The sequence below is a fragment of the Lactuca serriola genome, chromosome 6 (genome assembly GCF_051521515.1).
Source record: "Lactuca serriola cultivar US96UC23 chromosome 6, Lser_US96UC23_V15, whole genome shotgun sequence".
NCBI classification, from domain to species: Eukaryota; Viridiplantae; Streptophyta; class Magnoliopsida; order Asterales; family Asteraceae; genus Lactuca; species Lactuca serriola.
Genome location: NC_136413.1, coordinates 80,999,392 through 81,006,484, shown reverse-complemented (window position 1 = coordinate 81,006,484; position 7,093 = coordinate 80,999,392). Strand labels below are relative to the sequence as shown.

The window sequence follows — 7,093 nt, the reverse complement described above, 5'->3', positions numbered from 1 at the left end:
AGATTCTTGTGTTGTATATGACAATTGTATGCTAGTTATAGGTAATACCTTGGAATATTCACATTAGCATGTATAATAGAGAAAACATAGATCCAAGGTATTTAGGGTTGCATGTACACTTAGGAGTGTTAGAATGCTCAAAACCCAACACCCCACACATTAAAATGCACAATATCAAAGGAAGCAACAGAACGAGTGACACTTTTATTAAACAGTAAAGCATAAAATTTTCCTAGTTTACAACCACAACAATCATAAATATAATCAGTTTTCAAATAATGTAACACACCAGTGGGAAACCAAAACCTATAAACGAGACGCTGACACATGTCCCAAACGAGAGTGCCAAAGATAAAAAAACAGACGACGAAGGATTTAAACGAAAAGACGACAAATCGACACTAGATGCAGCAAGATCAACCGCATATAACTACTCGAAAACATAAAACACCCCAAGTATATGGCTTATCCCAATCACCCTCCGTGACTGAATGTCATGTACACACTAGAATGAATAAGAAAATAATACCCAACAACTAGACTTACACAACTGACTGACCGAAGCAAGATTCAAAGCAAGTGTGGATATATATAATAGACATATGTTGAAGATATATAATGAGTGACAATAGAACCAAAACCCTCTACTAACGAAGGTGTACCCTTAGCATACATAACATAGACAAGTGTACCAGATGATAATGAAGCAAAAGATGACATATATGGTGACATGTGATGAGATGCACTAGAATCCAATATCCACAAGGATGAAGGAATACCTGAAGTGTTGGATGAAGAAAGACTTGAATGAGACATGAAAGTTGACATGGTAGTTGGATTGGCAGCAATGAACTGCCTGAATTGCTCAACAATATGGGGATCCACAGATGATGGTGGTGTAAAATCTGTCTCATTCTTAACTGTAGTTACAACAACAGTGTATTGTGGTGGCCTAAAATATGGAAACGAGGGACGTGACTGAGACTATCCAAGAGACCTCATCTGCTGTGAAGACTGAGATTGTGTAGGTGATCTCGTTTGTTGTTGCTGCTGATTTCCCTTGCTTGTCAGCAAGGATAATTTGCCTTCAATGGTTCTTCCTCTTACAGAAAGCACACTCATCAAATGCAACTTTGGTGCAATTCTGGTTTGAAGACTAAGGTCGTTGTGAAACAGCTTAGACAACAGGAGTGGCTTTCATGGGACCTTTGTCAGCATGGGACTTGATACGAGTTTCTTCAGCAATCACCGCGTGAGAAACTGAATCAACAGTGGGAAGAGGTGTATGAAGCTAGATTGATCCATTCATGCCTTCAAAATCTGAACGTAATGCCATCAAGAACTGAACCAAACATTTGTCTTCCCTTCGATCAATATAAGGCTTAAAAGCCTTCAACTCAGGTTCTGTAAGAGCCAACTGATCCCACAAATCCGACATAGCTATATAAAATTCATGAACACTGAGATTGTTCTGTTGGAGGGCTCGAATGTCAAACTATAACTTGTAACGACCCAAATTTTCTCCGTCGGTAAGGTTAGCTCCATTATGCAATATATTCTTTTATTTTAAAAGAAAAATAAATTAAATAATATGTAGTGGGAAAATATATATTTATAATAACAAATTTGGGTGAAATAATTTAATTATGTTATTATAATTCACGAAAGGATGTAAATCAAGTTGAAGGGTTGAGATGTCAAAAAAAAAAAAAAAAAACTTGTATTGTCAGTTTGCCTAGGGTTAGGGGTGAAAGGTGCTAAAAATCAAAATTGGAGGGGTTGAGGAGTGAAAATCAGATATAACCCCCATGGAATTGGACTGATTCTGTTCCCAAATTCGTTTCCCTCTCGTGCGACTTAAGAAGCGAGCCCAACCATGCCTACGTTTTCCTGCTTGACGTCGACAGAGAACAAACGAAAAAAAATCTGCTTTTTGGCCATCGTTCCAGCAGCGTCGATCAAGGAGAAAAAAAAAACGATTGGCAAACGGGGGAAGTAGCGATCGGCATAAGCAGGGCTGTGGGCACCGATTCCTGTGTCAAATTCGTTGGGTCGGTCACACACTTTGTTAATCTCTTGAATCTCCCTTCTGTTATGTTAATTTCTCAATTGGGTTGCAATTAATTTCGTTGTTGGGGTTGAATTGCTTCTCAATTGACAAAAAAAAAATTCTCTTCTTGTACGTAATCTCAATCATAGTGTACTGTATGATTGATTTTCAATCAATGTGGTGTTATCTTTGGTTGATATTTGCTAATGTTCCCTCATATACTGGAATTGGTATTCATGAATTGATTTCAAACTTGGAGACTAATTGAATTGCTTTGGGGTGAAGCTTGTCCTTCTTTAATTCAAGTTTTGAGAGTAATTTCCTGCATAGAGTTCATGTTTTGAACATTCTTTAAGACCCTCAAAACAGCCCCTAGAAGTTTTGATATATGGGTAATTATGTTGTTGTTTGAACTAGCAAAGATTGTATCAAAACTCTAGCTTGAAAGTCCTCACAACTCTTGGTGGTATTGTTTGTATTTTGGCCTTCAAAACCATGACTTGGAGGCTGAAACAACAAACTGGAAAACCACAAAATATGTGTCTAAAGTTCCCTAAAATTTCATCCTTATATGTATCTTGGTTTGAACTAAAAGAAGTCTTTATTGGTGTATGTGGACTTTTGGTGTTGATGCATTAAGGAATCTTACTTTCAATCACCTTTTGGTCAATTCTTGTTTTTTCATAAACCACTTAATTTATGTCTTAATACCTTCATTCAAGTTTTGTTGTGTTAATTCGTGTTTCTTTGACCTTTTGTCCAAGTCATAAATCATATGGTGATTTTTGGCAATTATTGGAAATCTGCACAGCAACTTTACCCTATCTTGCAAGGGCTGTAGCTGCTAATCTGAGCAGAATTGGCCGATGCCCCTCTCTGGATAAAATGTAGGGAATCGAGTTTAGTTTTCAGAAAGTCTAGATTCAGCCCAATCGGAGTTACAGATTCTGTTTTATGACCAAAACACTGAACAGTGGTCAAGCTGTGAAACTTTAAAAAATATGTAACCCATTAAGAAATTAAAGGTGTTAATGAAACTTGGACCCCATTTTGATGATTGCTTGGTATGTGTGATTATTAGGTGAAAACTTGACAACTTCAAGAAGGGTCAAGGCCTGAGTTAGAAAGGAGAACTCGCTTCAAGCATAAGGTGAGTCAACAATTTTTGTTGACTTTAGTACATAACCGAAAACCACATCTCATAGGTGGATTGTTGATGCAAATTAGGATTCATGCTAGATTTTTGTGATAATTATTGAAAATATGTTTTTTGCATCTTATGTGTGGTTATTCCTTGGCATCAGTTGCTATGGGGATATTCATGTTATGTGAACGTTGTAAATTGCATGCGGATACGGTGTTTCATGAGTTTGTAGTTATATGCTAATGTATTGTGACTTCTTAATGAACTTCATTACATGATAATTACTCGTTTAAGTTGTAAGAGTAATATGAGTATTATGGTGTATGCATGCTTTTGCGGGGTATAACGGTGACATGGGTAGAACCTTGCAAGCCTAATGGGTTGAAAGAGCTTAAGCCATAACGGTGATTAGTTACACGAACTTTTCTAGATGGTCGTGTGACACGTGGTTCGTGTGCACCTCGGTGTACGGGAACTGGAGTGGTGTTGGCTTTATGGTGTGGCCGGATCGAACATCACGTGGGAATCGGGAGGTGTATCGTTGGAATTGGCACCGTTTGTACCGATCCTGAACGAAACCGTAAAGTACTTGTACTTTGCAAGTCGGAGTAGCGAAAGTGGAAGTCTTGGGGTTGGTGTATTCGGGTGGAAGTCATGAGCCACTTAGAGCACTAAACTGGCTGAGCACACGAGTAGTGAACGGGGTTAAGTTGTTGGTTAGTCTCTCCCTAAGGGACCCCAAAATAGTTAATCGGTTGAATTAAATATCACATATAATAAACGGTGAATTAAATTATATGTGATAATCGGTTGAGTTAAGTTGAAAACTATATGATTGAATTAAATTAAGATATCATGCTATTTGTTTTTCTTGACTATGCTATTATCATGATTTGCATGGATGACCCTTATGGGAATTGTGTTTTTTTTTTTTTTTTTTTGTTGTGTACAACTTGTCGGCTCACGTAGCGGTTGCTAACACTTGTTTCTTTGTTGGATGCTTTTGATTGGTATAGGTAGTTTAGGAGCATGGCTTGGTGAGGTTGGGTTCCTTTTGGGTAGTTAGTTTTAATGAAGATGCCACTTGAGCACGTTTGGTTTTTATTTTTCTGTGAACCTTTTTTTTTTGCCATAATTAAACGGTTGAATGTTAGTTTATGAAAATGGTAACTTGTGGTTTTTGGAATGGTTGAAAATAATAATAATAAAAAAAACTAAGTCTTCCGCTAACGTATTCTGTTAAATAAAAGTTTTAAAAAGAAAAAAAAATGGAGTAAAAAAAAATCACGACGTTACAAGTTGGTATCAGAGCCATGCTGGGAGTGAACTGAATGCAAATGTCGGTGTTCAGACTCACAGCTTAGTTGGCTCAATTAGGACCTTTAGTTACTTAAGGGGGGAAGGGTGTGTGTTGAGCGTTTTAGGATAGTGCTTGTAAATTTTTTCCTTCATAATACTTGTTTATGTATCTAAAAATAAGTGAAATTGTTTATAAACTAGGATAATGTTGCACGCGGAGGAGAATGTGAACGCCGGAGAGGCGGGCGGCAGCCAGAACAACCGCACTCCCGGGACACCGCCGTTCATGTTTCAAACCCCACCCATTAACCGCCAGCCACGAGCCCAACCGTCGCGGAGCGGACGCAGCACATCAAGTGCCGCCATCATTGCAGATCTTCAGGAGCAGCTCCAGGAGCGGGATAGGATGTTGGAGCAGATGCAGCAGGCGATGCATGCCGCCGGACTCCTGCCCATTGAGGGTGTGAACGAGGGGGGAGATCAATCGTTTGATGATGAGGCACATAGTCGTTCCGTGCCAAGGCAGGAGGTTGTTGGAGCTGCCAGACGTCGAGGGAGTTCATTCAAAACCTTCATGGATTGTAAGCCGCCTAACTTTGAGGGAGGCGAGAGTGTTGTGGCGTGCCTTCGTTGGATTAGGAAGATGGACCAAACCTTCCGATCTGGTGAATTTACTAAGGACCAGAAGGTGAATTATGCGGTGCGAACATTTGACAAGGAAGCACTCGAGTGGTGGGACGCTATTGACGCACGACTCACGGAGGCTACTCGGAGGGCTATGACTTGGGAAATTCTTTGTAAGAGAATCATCTTTCGGGGCCATATTGAATATTAGTCAAATGAGAATAACCAAAACGGCAGTAAGTACGTATAGCAGCAACAACAATCAATAACTCGAAGTCAACAAAACCAATAGACGAAACGAAACCCCCAAAATCAAAGAAACGAACAATTCAAATCAAATGGAATACATAAACGAGCAAGAAAACCATACCCAAAATTGCAAAAATTTCCAAAATATAAATGATTTGTCAAACGTCGTGCCTGCTACAACTCGCCCCGAAAAACAAAAAAAAATATAGATGATCAACCGAGCTTCGATACCCTATAAACTAACAAGACAAAGATCTCCTAGGGTTTCATATTATTATCAAATGAGAAGTACAAGATACAAAGAAAGGAAAAGACATAATATATACACTAGCTAATTAGGGTTTTCTAGCTAATGGGCAATATAAAATCCAATAAAAAATAATGCCCAAAATCTTATGAGGATAATAGAAAGATGTTCCGAAACCGCCTCAGGAATATCCAATGGCTGTAATAAACCCCTAGGAACTGTCGAATTCGCCTTCCAACGTTAGGATATATGACATACACGCACCAAATTCTCCACACATTCCATCATGTCTGGCCACTATAGGTTTTCTACTAAACACCAATATGTTATTTAATAACCCAAACGATCTCTTGTGGTTTCCACATGGAATTTATGTAATAAGGTTGGAATGAAATTTGAATGACGCACAATGACCAACCTATCTTTGTAGTACAAAACCCCATTATTGACCATGTATCCTGCATGTTTGTGTGGCTGTGTTGACACCTCACCATGATTTTCTTTATTTCTTGATCAACTTTAGCTTCCTCATGTGCTTTTACCCCTTGCAACCATAAGGGTTGGTAAACCATTGATGTGAAATTCCCCATATCAGTATGTCAAGAAAGAGCATTTGCTTCCCTATTTTCTCGACTCGACTTATAACATATTTAAAAGTCATTGTTGAAGAAAAAATATGAGACTTTTTTGATCCATGTATATGATAAATTAATTTCTCAACAAATATGATCTCCAATGTTGAACGTCTAAAACAAGGGCCATGATTTCCCGTTCATAGGCTGATTTTGACAGATTCTACTCACTCAATGCCTTACTAAAATAGGCAATAGGTTTATTGTGTTTCATTAAAACGGCTCGGATACCCTTCCCTACACATCACATTCTACTATAAAGGGACATCCATAGTCTTGGTACAGGACAGGAGCCGAAACCAATGCTTACTTTAACCGATCAAATACCTTTTGTGATTCTTTGGTCCATTGAAATGTATCCTTTTTTGTGAGGTCTAGCAAAGGACTAGCCATACTTTCATAATTCTTTACGAATATTCGGTAGTATACTGTCAAGGCCAAAAAACCCCATAACCCTTCAAGTTGTTTTGGAACCAACCAATCAACCACAACTTCCACTTTCTTTGGATCCATAACAACCTCGTCACCATTAATTAATCACGTGTCCCAAATACGACTGTACTCAAGTTTTTCCAAACAAACATTTTTTTTGTTGGCAACGAACCGATTTTGTAACAACACATCCAACACTTTTGCCAAATCCTCCAAATAAGCGCACCGTGTGGTGATGTATATCAATACATCAAAAAATGACCACTTTATTTCGTAATAAATGCATGAAGATATCATTCATAACTGCTTGAAACGTTGCGGGAGCATTGGTGACACCGAAGGGAATCACGAGATACTCATAATGGCCATCATGTGTTCTGAAAGTTGTTTTCTTCACACTCTCTGCTTGCATCCGG

At 38.6% G+C, this 7,093-nt stretch overlaps 1 long non-coding RNA gene across 1 annotated transcript; it reads left to right on the top strand.

Moving 5' to 3' along the window:
* Positions 1-1,944: 1,944 nt before the first annotated feature.
* On the top strand, positions 1,945-4,414 carry LOC145060595 (uncharacterized). Its single transcript, XR_013686825.1, has 3 exons — positions 1,945-2,051; positions 3,132-3,200; positions 4,211-4,414. It is a non-coding gene; the product is annotated as an uncharacterized LOC145060595 (long non-coding RNA).
* Positions 4,415-7,093: the final 2,679 nt, after the last annotated feature.